Consider the following 14,528-nt stretch of genomic DNA (forward strand, 5'->3'; position numbering starts at 1 on the left):
AGGAAAGCGTTTCTGAAGAAGAGAAATTTGTTAACATCGAGTATTGATTTAAGTGTCAGGAAATCGTTTCTGAAAGTATTTGTATGGAGTGTAGCCATGTATGGAAGTGAAACATGGACGATAAATAGTTTAGACAAGAAGAGAATAGAACCTTTCGAAATGTGGTGCTACAGAAGAATGCTGAAGATTAGATGGGTAGATCACACAACTTATGAGGAGGTATTGAATAGAATTGGGGAGAAGAGGAGTTTGTGGCACAACTTGACTAGAAGAAGGGATCGGTTGGTAGGACATGTTCTGAGGCATCAAGGGATCACCAATTTAGTACTGGAGGGCAGGGTGGAGGGTAAAAGTCGTTGCGGGGGACCAAGAGATGAATACACTAAGCAGATTCAGAAGGATATAGGCAGCAGTAGGTACTGGGAGATGAAGAAGCTTGCACAGGATAGAGTAGCATGGAGAGCTGCATCAAACCAGTCTCAGGACTGAAGACCACAACAACAACAACATTGAAGAATGGAAAAACTGGCAGAAGCCAACCTCGGGGGTGGTCAGTTTTCATTCCGGAAAAATGTAGAAAGACCGAGCTGATACGGACCCTACGACTTAACTTAGAAAACGGGATAAAGAAAGGGACATCTATGTTTTTAGGATTTGTAGATTTAGAGAGACCTTTTTGACTGTGTAAACTGGAATACTCTCTTTGAAATTCTGAAGGGACGAAAAGCTATTTATAACTTGTACAGAAAACAGACAGCAGTTGTAAAAGGTGAGAGGTATGAAAGGGAAACAGTGGTTGAGAAGGGAGTGAGACAGAGTTGTAGCCTATCCCAGAATTTGTTTAATCTGTACATTGAACAAGCAATAAAAGAAATCAAAGAAAAATTGGGATAGGAATTAAAGTTCAGGAGAATAAAATAAAGACTTTGAAGTTTGCCGACGACATTGCAATTCTCTCAGGGACAGCAAAGGGTGTAGAAGAGCAATTGAACGGAGTGGACACTGTCTTGAAAGGATGATATAAGACGAACATCAACAAAAGCAAAGCAAGGATATTGAAATATAGTCGAATTAAATCAGGTGGTGGTAAGGGAATCAGTTTAGGAAACTAGACACTTAAAGTAGTAAATGAGTTTTGCTATTTGGCCAGCAGAGTAACAGATGAAGGCCGAAGCAGAGAGAATATAAAATGTAGACTGGCAATGACAAGGAAAGCATTTCTGTAGAAGAGAAATTTGTTAAAATCGGATATAGGTTTAAGTATTACGAAGTCTTTTCTGAAAGTATTTGTCTGGAGTGTAGGCATCTGCGGGAGTGAAACGTGGGCGATAAACAGTTCTGACAAGAAGGAAATAGAAGCTTTTGGAATGTGGTGCTACAGAAGAATGCTGAAGATTAGATGGATAGATCATGTAACTAATGAGGAAGTACTAAACAGAACTGGGGAGGAAAGAAATTTGTGGCACAGCATGACTAAAAGGAGGAGTCGGTTGATAAGACACATTCCGAGACATCAAGCTGTCACCAGTTTAGCAATGGAGGGAAGTGTGTGTGTGTGTGTGGGGGGGGGGGGGGGCGGGGGGGGGGGGGGCGGGGGGGAGGTGGGTAAAAATCGTAGAGGGAGATCAAGAGACGAACAGAGTAAGCAGATTCAGAAGGATGTAGTTTGCAGTAGTTATTTGGAGATGAAGAGGCTCGCCCAGGATAGAATAGCATGGAAAGGTGCATCAAACCAGACTTCGTACAACAACAGGAAAAGTGTCCCTAGTACTGAATCTTGGGTATTGACAGCTCCACAAATCATTGTAAATAAACTACAAGAAAAGTGATTCACTAGCTATGAAATCGAAAACTTGAGCCAGGTGAACCCAATTTGTATTAAAAATGTTCAATTTGGACAGAGTAACAGAGTAATAAGACATTACAGAGAATTTAGTTGAGAATACAACAAAGAACTTCTAATTGAGAAATGAAAATAAATTAAAATAAACACCGATAAATTTGACAAAGTTATATGATAAGGAATAGGTATCGGTAGTAATTTACTTCCTAACGTTATTAATTCAGCCTACATAGCTTCTGGTATATAACAAGGATTGTGTCATCGTGCCGCAATCAACAATGACAAAAAATTTGCCCAGCACTAACCATTGACGAAACTGTTACGTTGCTGTTTCTCTCTGTTTAAAAATCGTTCTCCAATCAGCCCGCTACTTCTCTGTGGGCTGTTTCGAGAATTTCGGACTCTCAAGCTTACGTCATCGTCTCGCTTCTTTATGCTGAAAAAACACGGCCTTTTCGCCTAAAAAAATTGAGAAATCTACTCCTGGCCTCCTACTCTAGCTGTTTTTGAGAACGGACGAAATGTCCCATTCCATCAGGTCTTGGAATATGTTTGTCGCAACGTGCTTTCACGTAGTGACGGAGAAGCAGAGTCCAAATATTTCGACTACTTTTGGGAGGGGCAGGCAGACAGCGATCTGTTCTACTTGCCATGTGAGAACTCACTGCGCAAGAAACAACACCCTCAGCAGGAAGTGCTTTCTTGGAAGGGCCATCTGTGAAACGAACATTTATTTGTAGGAGTGTCTCCTCGGGTCACCGTTTTTAGTGCTCTGCTGGACTCTCCCATTGTCGTTTTCTAAAGCGTGAGGAGAAAGTTTGCTGCGGCCACCGTTTGCTGCGGCCACCAGACTGACCTCTGGGCCAAAACAATACGGGCCGGTGCCATACCTGCTAAGCCCGTCTGGGTCAACACATTCTCCCACCGGTCACAGAATTCTTTCAAGTCACCCTTGGTCCCTGCAGAGTAACATACCGGGGAATCTCGACCTGTCCGCCATAACTGTCCAATTTCTCGCTTTCTCCTACAACACAGGTAAAAATCTACCATTACATGCACAGGAACCCAGTTAGAATATAAAGAATAAGATTAAAAGTTGGCTTGACGCTTACAATGCCTGTTGTTAAACTGGGTAATTCGAATAAAAAACAAGTTGATCGCTCTAAAAATGACTTTAATTGGTGGCTAATTGTGTCTGGATCTACTTTTTGAAACTGAGGAATTCCAGACCGGGAATTGCTTCACTCTTCTGATTGCGCCTATGATTAATACTACTATCTTCCTACTTGACATACATCCATACCATCCATAGACGGTGAGTGACCAGCTTTCGAAAAGGAAACTGAGTTTCTGCTAAATACGTGCTTGCCATAAGAACTATTTTTTCTTTCGATTAAATATTATTGAATTATTCATAGCGGCTTTGCAAGGTTACTATTTTGATTATAGACAGAGAACGTGTTATTTAAACTTATGTCACTACGAAACCACAGATACTGTCTCTCCTAGTAACCAGCTCACTGTGTCACGAGCAGGATGTAATTTTTGTACAGCATTCGTGTCGATAGAAAGTAATTCTAACTTCTACTAACGCTGTGTTTTTTGTTCGTGACTGCTGCAGAATTTCGACCGCGGCAAATAGCACAATTATTAAATGTGGACTTGTATTCGTTGGGAGAGGGATTCGATTTCACATCCTCCTTGAAAGTCTCTTCGGGTTTGCTGCCGGATCCTAAAATCAACTTGACTCGATATTTCGGCGATCCAACTGTTCGCCATCTTCAGGAAATGCTGCTTCTGCTGATGAGTCCCGCTGAAAACTGACGCAAGATTGCAATTCGACGTCCTATATAGGCCACCGTTCAGTACACGGCGCATGCGCCGCCCATCACGGTTTCTGGCTTCCAAAACAGGGAGGTGGCGCCGCCCTTAGTGAAACACTGCTGGCAACGATATATCGCAATCAAGGCCGCACCGAAGAACGTTCAGTTTTGATGCGAGATAATACAGGATTCCACGTTTTGCTAAGAGGAAACCCATTGTCTCTGTTGATTAAATTATCAGCCAACCTAATTTCAATCGCCTCTTTATAGACACTATTCCAGAAACCGGAAATGCTGGCAATCACAACGGTTTCCTCAAATTTCATTTTGTGTCCCTCATTTAGGCAGTGTTCCGCTACGGCCGATTTTTCCGGCTGGTGTAGCCTCGTGTGACGGCGATGTTCCACACACCTGTCATTCACTGTGCGAATAGAACGGCCAACGTAAGCTTTCCCATATTGACCAATATTGCCACGGGATTTTGTACACCCCGTGTTTCCTAAGCCCCAAATCATCCTTCACAGAGCCGAGCAGAGCCCTAATCTTAGAAGGTGGACGGAACACACTCTTAATGTTAAAATTCCTTAAAATTCGTCCAATCTTAAACGATAAGCCTCCAGCATAAGGAAGAAAGGCCACAGATCTATGTTCCTCTTCGAACACCTCCGGAAACGGTCCAAATTCCATAGCCCGACGAATCTGTTTCTCGGTGTATCCATTTTCCTTAAAAACAGTCATCAAATGCTCAAGTTCTTGGGTTAAGCTGTCTGCGTTGGAAATGGCGTATGCTCCCCGTACCAAAGTCCTAAGGACGCCACTACGTTGGTGTGGTGGATGACAACTCTTAGGGTGCAGATACCAATCTGTGTGTGTCGGCTTTCGGTGAACACTGTGTCCCAAAGTTCCATCTGGTTTTTTATAAACCATTACGTCTAAGAAGGGAAGCATCCTATCATTTTCAATCTCCATAGTAAATTTGATACGGGGATGAAGACAGTTGAAGTGGTCCAAATATCTGTTAAGAGCATCACGTCCATGCGGCCATACGAAGAAGGTATCGTCCACGTGTCTCCAGAAGCACGTTGGTTGCAAAGCTGAAGTCCTCAATGCCATGGCCTCGAAGTTCTCCATAAATAAATTGGCGACTATGGGTGACAAAGGACTACCCATAGCCACTCCGTCATTCTGTTAAAAAATGTTACCGTTAAATAAAAAATACGTGGAGGTCAGCACATGACGACAAAGCTTCACCAGCTCTTCATCCAGTTTTTCACTGATCAAACTAAGGAACTCTTCCAGAGGAACTCGTGTAAATAGGGATACCACATCGAAACTCACTAACAGATCTGAAGGACTCAACTTCAAAGATCCCAATCGTCGAATAAAATCCACCGAACTGGATATATGGTGTTCACATTTGCCAACAAATGGACTGAGAGCAGATGATAAATACTTTGCCAGGTTATAAGTCGGTGCACCCAAATTACTAACAATAGGGCGTAGAGGAACCCCCTCCTTATGCAACTTAGGCAGACCATACAACCTGGGAGGAACGGCAGCACCAGGATGAAGTTCCGTACGTAAATCATCTGACAACGAACTCTTTTTCAACAGTGGAAGTGTCTTACGTTTGATCCTTTCTGTGGGGTCATTAGACAGTCTTCTGTACGCCGGGTCGTTGAGAAGTAAATCCATTTTTAGGACATAATCATCCCGCGTCATTACAGCCGTGGCATTCCCCTTGTCAGCTGGTAAAACTACTACTTCGTCATCATTCTTAAGGGAACGAATGGCTGCCCTCTCTGCGGAAGAGATGTTATCCCGCGGTGGTCGAGCCCGACGTAATGTGTGTGACACTTCTTGCCTTATTTCCTCTGCTTGATCTTCGGGTAGGCTGTGTACTGCTTGTTCTACAGAGCATATGAACTCTGTGATAGGAAGTCTCTTGGGAGTGGGCGAAAAATTTAAACCTTTCTCCAATATCGACACTGTGGGCCCATCCAGCGCCTTGTTAGAGAGATTAATCACAGTACGCCGACGTTTATCCACTTCTGAGGCTGTAGAACGAGAAAGAAGCCGTTCGAATTTCGAGGATTGTCTGGTAACGGCGCTCCTACGTGTCCAATCTGATAGCGCCCACGTGGAATCATCAACCCATTGCCAAACATCCCTTGAAAACTGCGATGACAAGTTCAAATGTAAATAAAATAAATCTTTGGAAACAATATCCAGCTGTCTACGGGTAAAACGAATGCGTTCTCTTAAAAGTGCTTGGCTTGCACGTTCCCTAATCCTATTAGTCTCTTACTATTAATAAAATGAATAAATCTGGCGAAATTGGGAATAATACCTTCGTCATGGCATCTCAGCAAGAAGGCGAGTGTACTCAACAGCTTTCCTTTCATCCTCCGAAGTTTATCTAACTTCTGTACAAGTTTCACCATCTCCTCCCCGTAGAGGTACTTGATGTGACTACGTAGGCTTTCCCGGCGTAATAAGTCTTGAAAGTCTCTTCGGCCTTGCTGCCGGATCCTAAAATCAACTTGACTCGATATTTCGGCGATCCAACTGTTCGCCATCTTCAGGCTGCTGATGAGTCCCGCTGAGAAATGACGCAAGATTGCAATTCGACGTCCTATATAGGCCACCGTTCAGTACACGGCGCATGCGCCGCCCATCACGGTTTCTGGCTTCCAAAACAGGGAGGTGGCGCCGCCCTTAGTGAAACACTGCTGGCAACGATATATCGCAATCAAGGCCGCACCGAAGAACGTTCAGTTTTGATGCGAGATAATACAGGATTCCACGTTTTGTTAAGAGGAAACCCATTATCTCTGTTGATTAAATTATCAGCCAACCTAATTTCAATCGCCTCTTTATAGACACTATTCCAAAACCGGAATTGTTGGCAATCACAACAGTCTCCTCAAATTGCATTTTGTGTCCCTCATTTAGGCAGTGTTCCGCTACGGCCGATTTTTCCGGCTGGTGTAGCCTCGTGTGACGGCGATGTTCCACACACCTGTCATTCACTGTGCGAATAGAACGGCCAACGTAAGCTTTTCCATATTGACCCATACTGACACGGGATTTTGTACACCCCGGGTTTCCTAAGCCCCAAATCATCCTTCACAGAGCCGAGCAGAGCCCTAATCTTAGAAGGTGGACGGAACACACTCTTAATGTTAAAATTCCTTAAAATTCGTCCAATCTTAAACGATAAGCCTCCAGGCTAAGGGCGGCGCCACCTCCCTGTTTTGGAAGGCGGAAACCGTGATGGGCGGCGCATGCGCCGTGTGCTGAACGGTAGCCTATATAGGACGTCGAATTGCAATCTTGCGTCAGTTCTCAGCGGGACTCATCAGCAGAAGCAGCATTTCCTGAAAATGGCGAACAGTTGGATCGCCGAAATATCGAGTCAAGTTGATTTTAGGATCCGGCAGCAAACCCGAAGAGACTTTCAAGACTTATTACGCCGGGAAAGCCTACGTAGCCACTTCACATCCACTTGTCTAGCTTCAGATTTTCCGTCGTTTCTATATCTCGTTTAAGACAAATGTGGGGAGTGTTCTTTTGGAAAACAAAACGGTGCTCCAATTATCCCCTTCCTTCTACACATTTAGCAATATACAAAGTACATACTCCGCAAGACGATGTACAGAGCAAGCAGAGCTTACTTTGACGTACGATTGATTTTACGTTTCTGTTCCACCTGTATACGGAGGGGGGAAAATAATTACTCAGTACTTTTTCTTGCTTTTCTGTTAGAATAAGATAACTTTGGTAATTATTCGAAATTCGTCGTACACTGAGTAATTAATGGCAAAGAAGGGGGTCTTATTCGTAAAATGTAAATCTATACTGTTTCGGAAGGAGGGGGTCGAGGTTTTATCTTTGAACTGATGTTTATCATTTGTCTGTCATTTTTCTTAAGTCACTTCCCTCGATACCTTTCCTCCTCTTGGCCTTTGCGTGTTGAGATGCATTTATCGTTGTAAAAGCATTAGTGAAATAACTATGTATTTTGTACCAACAATGACTCTTGTTTTATTATTTCTTAACATTAATCTCTTCATTATATTATTAACAGAGTACCAAGACCAAAAGTGGGCGAGTGTTGCATAAAACCGCAATAACCAGCTTAGGCGGAGTCTGGATAGCCGTCATTGCAATCATCCCACCGAAATTACTAAGAATTGTAGTAATTGTTTAGAATATGCTCATCATTTAATTAAAGGTAAGTCTGACTGCCCAATGCGAATTAAATTATCGTACTTCCAACATTCAAATTCACATGGCTGCGAAAATACGAAGCCAAGCCCGCTAGTCCGAGAGAATAAAATTTTGTGGTCTAATATCATAAAATCCTTAGACTATTCGCCAGTTTAACTCGCCCGGTTCTTATTGAGGTGAATTAAACTGGCGACTGTTGGTGGCACTATTTTAAATATATCATTAAAATGCTGTATATTCAATTTTATTTCAAAGTATGTATGTTGCATGAGTGTTTAGTTTTCGTGTATCGTAACTAGACGTACATCCTCACATTGAGAGCATACAAAAATTAAGCGGTAACGACATGAATTGGAAATTAGCAAAGAAATTAGAGAAAGGTTTATAAATAGGGAAACGTCATGAAACTGTGATAACCAATGAATTTTTTTGAAGAGTTCATTTTTAACACCACGAGGTATGATAATACACAACTCAATCCGCCTAGTTGTGCTTTCTTTAGCCATAAGATTTTTTATTTGAAGCTCTGAAAGAAGAAAATGTGGTCATTGTAAAAATTTGTAATTTCTAAGTAATTGCAGTATATTTTGTGAAAGAAGGTCACAAAATAGCGAATTTTCGTAGTTTGGCGCGTAGCTTGCAGTAGTGGTTAGCATTTGTTTTACAAAGAAATATCATATGATGCTGAGCTGCACGCAGATGCCATCTATGGTCTCCTTACAACTTACAAGCAGAGGTCTCCAGCGGTGCAATTGATTTTTTAAAACTATCTATACGGTGACGTATGTTAAGATCCCAGCTATCACACACTCGGAATTTTGTATGAACAGCAATAGCGTTAAAAAAGGGAAAGTTTCTTGTTTGACTGTATGGTGTAATGGATAAAGTAGTGGCTTTACGTGCGGCAGGTAGTTGGTTCGACTCTCGTGAGGTACACAAAACCTTTTTTTACATTTAAATCTTTCTCGAAATTACTTCGATAGTTATTTTTATTCAGTTAATTGGCATAAATGTAATTTTTTAATTCCATTTCTTTGTTACATAATTTTAATCAGAATATCAACTTCTTCATTTGCTTTCATTTTTTTCCTATCATTCTCCCTCCACTTGAAATCTTTGTTGATGTGTTTTTAATTAATTGTATGTATTTATTTTGATTTAATTTCTTTTGTTTTATCACCTTGTCTTTTCGTCCACATTATTGCTTTAATGATATCCATTTCTCATTTTGCTTGAATATAGTATTACTTATAAACTCGTCTTTCATTTAAATATTCATCTGCGTTATTTTATCCACAGTGCAACAGGTATTTAACACATGTTTTAAATGTTTGACGATTACCAAGCAAAAATACATTTCTCACACCACTGTACACATACAGGGTGAGCCAGGAGGTAAGGTACGTCTTTTGACGGAAGATAGCATTAGTGATTCTGAACAAAAAGTTTAATGTGGACATATGCCCTATTCCGAATAGTTACCGAAATAAAAAAGTTTTAATGTACATTTCTACTTATTTTCTGTATAATTCATTGTCATCCTTTACAACGTACCGCAGTAGTATAGAGGAAGTTGAGACGAACATTTTGATACAGGACTTCTGTGGTCTATCAAGTCTGAAAACTACCTCGAACTGGCCTACAAGATGTATCTAAGCTACAGCGCACGCACCTCGCGCGAGATTTTCAATATCCTTGCGACCTCTTCGCGCCAATTACTGCATCGCGGTGTAGCTTGCTGTCCAGGTTTCGAGAGGATGCGTTTCTGGATGAGGTATCGAATATATTGCTTCCCCCTACTTATACCTCCCGAGGAGATCACGAATGTAATATTAGAGAGATTCGAGCTCTCACGGAGGCTTTCCGGCAGTCGTTCTTCCTGCGAACCATACGCGACTGGAACAGGAAAGGGAGGTAATGACAGTGGCACGTAATGTGCCCTCCGCCACACACCGTTGGGTGGCTTGCGAACTATAATTTAGATGTAGAACTGTTAGTCCTAGACAAAACTAAATAGGACCTTTTTTGTGGCAAATTTAATTTAGTTTGTGTTCTGTCATACTTTTTCGTTGGAGTGTGCGTTTTTGAGTTATTAAAGAAAAACGTACATAAGTGATATTAAATGTGTTCTATGTCGGAAACCATTCGCAACAAGGCATATGTCAATATGAAATTTTTGGTTCAGAATCACTAACACTATCGCGTCTCAAAGTATGTACCTTTCCTCCTGACTCACCCTGTTGTTGTTGTTGTGGTCTTCGGTCCTGAGACTGGTTCGATGCAGCTCTCCATGCTACTCTATCCTGATCAAGCTTCTTCATCTCCCAGTAGCTACTGTCTCTGACAGAATTACAATGTCATCGCCGAACCTCAAAGTTTTTATTTCTTGTACATTGATTTTAATACCTACTCCGAATTTTTCTTTTGTTTCCTTCACTGCTTGCTCAATATACAGATTGAATAACATCGGGGAGAGGCTACGACCCTATCTCACTCCCTTCCCAACCACTGCTTCCCTTTCATGTCCCTGTATCAGTAGACTATTTCGTCTTTTGTTTTTTAACTGGTGGATCGGAATTTTTAAATAATTAAATATTACAATAAATAAATATAATGAAATTTATATTCACAAAAATGCCGACAGGAAAAAGAATGATACAGAGAAAAAATGAAACAAATTAAGTTCATACGCTGTGTAAAATGATCAGACAAGGGAACAGAAATAAAAAAAAAACTACATTTAAACCAATTACTTGAATAAAAATGTTGAGGGAAGTAATTTCGAAAAAGATTAAAAATTAAGAATTGTGCATACCACAAGGTTCGAACTGACAACCTCATGCATATGAACCTGCTATCATATCCACTAGAGCCCACAACCGTATCAGAACATGATGTTTTAATGCTATTGAGTGTCACGCAAAATTCCGAATTTTTCTTTTGTCAGTTAGTGGCAAACGAGCACCCTCAGGGTGAATGGCTGCAGTGTGTGATATTTGGGATCCTAACCCACCTCACTGTATAGATAGTTGCGAGAAGTCGATCGCACTGCTGGGGACCTCTCTTTGTTAGCTGCACTATGAGAAGTACGAAATTCGACGAACTGTATTGTAATGTAGTATAGTGATAACCCATCAGCAACTGAAAATGAAGGGTTCTTCACACTCGGATACTGAGCAACCAGAAGGCGAATTCGCCGCTGAAAATTTAAGTAACACGACAGCTGCGACGTGTGAAACTACGTCGCCGGCTACAGACGAGAATATTGCTGAACCTGTGAATGTCGAACAGATCATACTACGTTAATTTAGAAACGATGGCCGATGATTCTACAACTTGGGAGCTGATCTAGAAACTATAAAACCACCATTAGAGGTATTCCTAAATCTGTAGAAAAATTTACTGAAAACCTTAGTATTTTGCACCTAGAATAAGATACTTTGAAATCCACTCCGCAACAGGTAGTAGCCCAAACAGAAGATCTCTCCGATGATCGAGAAAGGAGAGTAGATGAATATTTAAAGGAAAAGGACAATCAAATTACAGAAAAACTGGAGACCGAATTAAAAATCAGTGCATCAAACTATTACCAAAGTGCATTCTGAACAGAGCACTCCTACACAGACAGTTAAAGATGGACTAGGACACATACAGAAAACTTTAATAGCTGATTTGCCTAAATGGCACAAAAATGTCCAATATCACCTTAATGATCACATAGTAACAGAAAAATAAATCAGCCCAGTAAACAGACAGTTTAGGATCGACACATCTCAGGCAGTTTAGGTAGCAGAGGCCTGTGATGAACGTCGTAGTCGGCTGCCTAATGAAAATACTTTTGTTGATGAGATAATTGTACTAATCTGTTGCCTCAAAATCAACCAAGCAGGAATATGGCTGCAGAGCCATACTTTTCTGCTATTCTGCCAGACAAAAGTCGATTCAATACAAACAGTTTCAACTGTTCATATTTATGGCAAACAATAATAATAAAGTGTTTCTTCAATTTCTCCCACCATATTTGTTGATCGAACAGTATACGTGTATACTGCCAGTTCATAGTGTCCAAAACGGGCACAGTATTCCGGCGATCAGAGATGTCGTCATCGTCAGGAGGCGCTGACGAACTGAATTCCTGAAGGCGAGTGGCTGACTGGCCGCGCGAGCCGCCCCGCCCGTGATCCTCGCCCTTGGCGACGCGTCGACTTCGGCGGTGGCGGATACGCTAACGTCGGCGTCTGTGATGGCGTTGATAAAGGGTCTTTGTTTGCCCTGGTCGCCAGATCGTTTTGCTTCCTGAGAGTCTCTTAATTCAACGAACACAAGCTCGGCTGATGAGGTCGTCCCTGGTACGAATTTCTATGGACACTCTAATGGCGCTGTCCCAGTATCTGGAAGTCTGTGCCAAGATCCTGGTACGTTCACACTCCATTGCGTGATTCTCGGACAACCAGTGTTCTGCGACAGCTGACTTGTTGGGATACATCAGTCGAGTGTGCCTCTGGTGCTCTCGGCAACGATCTTCGACGGTAAGCACTTTCTGTCCAATATAGGTCTTCCCACATTGACATGGAATCTGGCCAAGCCGGCCTTCCGCAAACCGAGATCATCTTTGACACTTCCCAATAATGCTCGTGTTTTACTGGGCCGGCAAAAGACATTTTTTAAACAGTGCTTCTTCTAATTTTTCCCGATAGTGCGCCAGTATACGGCATAAAGGCAATGGCTGCCTCTTGCTCTTTGACTTCTTCCGTCTCCACAGGTTGCACTGTTGTGGGGGGCGGCGAACACGCCTAATCTGCCATTCTGGATACCCGTTTTATCGGAATACTATTCTGCAACGACGGATGCAGGAATTGCAGGTTATACACTCAGTTAATCATCAGTAAATACACTCAGACTACGACATAACTAAGGTAAAGTGAAAGCGAACAGCTGCTGTCTAACTGATGTAAAATGAATGATCTTCTGTTTATCTCTGAGATACTCTGATTATATTGCATTATGTTAGTAGTAATGCGATTTCATAAGTAACTGGGATACCTTGATGACCAGTTGTTGTTATTCACTACATACATACTTACTGTGGTGAATAACGACAGGCACACAGCCGCTAATAAGCATTTAGGTGCAGATTATTCGTAAATAGATAATTTCTGGAGGGACCTACCATAAGGAATCGGATATAATTGGTGGGAAAGTAAACAAACATGTACGAATTGTTGCGAAACATATAGGAAGTAGAGCAGACGCTACCTCAACTAAGACATAGAGAAAGAAGTGTAACATTGTCCGTATTAGCTAAAAATTAAATAGCAGTGTTCTCAGATATCAGAATGGGTAAACAAGTAATGCCATGGCAAACACCGATGAAAATAGAAATTTAACTGTGCTAAGTAATAGAATAAGTACAGGGTGAATCTAAAGAAAGAACGGATTTCAATTGTTTATTACAAATAAACTTTGAAAGATAGAAACACGTTGTGCTTGTCACTGGACAGAGAAAGGTTCAAAGTTTTATAGCTCGCACAGCCAGTGTACCATACACGCAACATGAGCACCATGCGTTGCTTGAGAAACATCGAAACGGTAGTCCATTTCAATCCGCACACTAATCAACAGGTGTCTGTTTATCGAATCGACAGTTTCAACTATTCGATTCCGCAGATCTTAAGACTAGCTGCCATAGATGGGACAAAGACTCTATCTTTTATGGAACGCCACAAAAAAAGTCGTTTTATATGAGGTCTGGTGACCTGGAAGGCCAAAGACAATGAACAATATCTGGTTCCACCTCTTACAATCCATCGTTTTGGGATGGTGTCGTTAGAATAACGCCGCATGTCAAGGTGAAAGTGAGGTGGAGAGCTGTCATTCATAAAAATGCAGTCACTGGAATATTCATGAAGTTGAGGAAACAAGCAATGTCCAGGTATGTCATTCCTGTCATAGTGTCCTCCGCAAAAAAGAAAGAAGGGAAATCTTTTTAGAAAAAAAGGGCGCAAAACACATTCACCCAAGTTCCCACACATAAAATGATTTCTTTTCTGGTGTAGTCGCCATGTTTCTACAAACAAACGGCAGGACAGATGAGTCAAAACTTTAAACCTTCCTCTATCGCCGGCCGGGGTGGCCGAGCGGTTCTAGGCGCAACAGTCTGGAACCGCGCGACCGCTACTGTCACAGGTTCGAATCCTGCCTTGGGCATGGATGTGTGTGATGTCCTTAGATTAGTTAGGTTTAAGTAGTTCTAAGTTCTAGGGGACTGATGACCACAGAAGCTAAGTCCCATAGTGCTCAGAGCCATTTGAACTATTTGAACCTTCCTCTATCCATTGTCAATCGCAATGTGTTTCTATCTTTTATAGTTTATCTGTAATAAACATCCGAAATCTGTTCTTTCTTATTGAATCACCCCGCATTTATGCTCTAGCCTGAAGCCTCAATTGTAGCTTTCAAGCACAGTTTTATTCACAGTGTTTGCGTGAAACTATCGTTATTATCCAGAAAAAAGTGTCGTTTTCACCGCATGGTAGTAAGAGTAAGGTACTAAGTACTATGGAAACCACTTAATTTACGAACTTCAAACTGACGAGTCATCTGCGCATTCATTTGTTTAATACAACTAC

Source organism: Schistocerca americana, chromosome 1, assembly GCF_021461395.2.
Source record: "Schistocerca americana isolate TAMUIC-IGC-003095 chromosome 1, iqSchAmer2.1, whole genome shotgun sequence".
Taxonomy (NCBI): domain Eukaryota; kingdom Metazoa; phylum Arthropoda; class Insecta; order Orthoptera; family Acrididae; genus Schistocerca; species Schistocerca americana.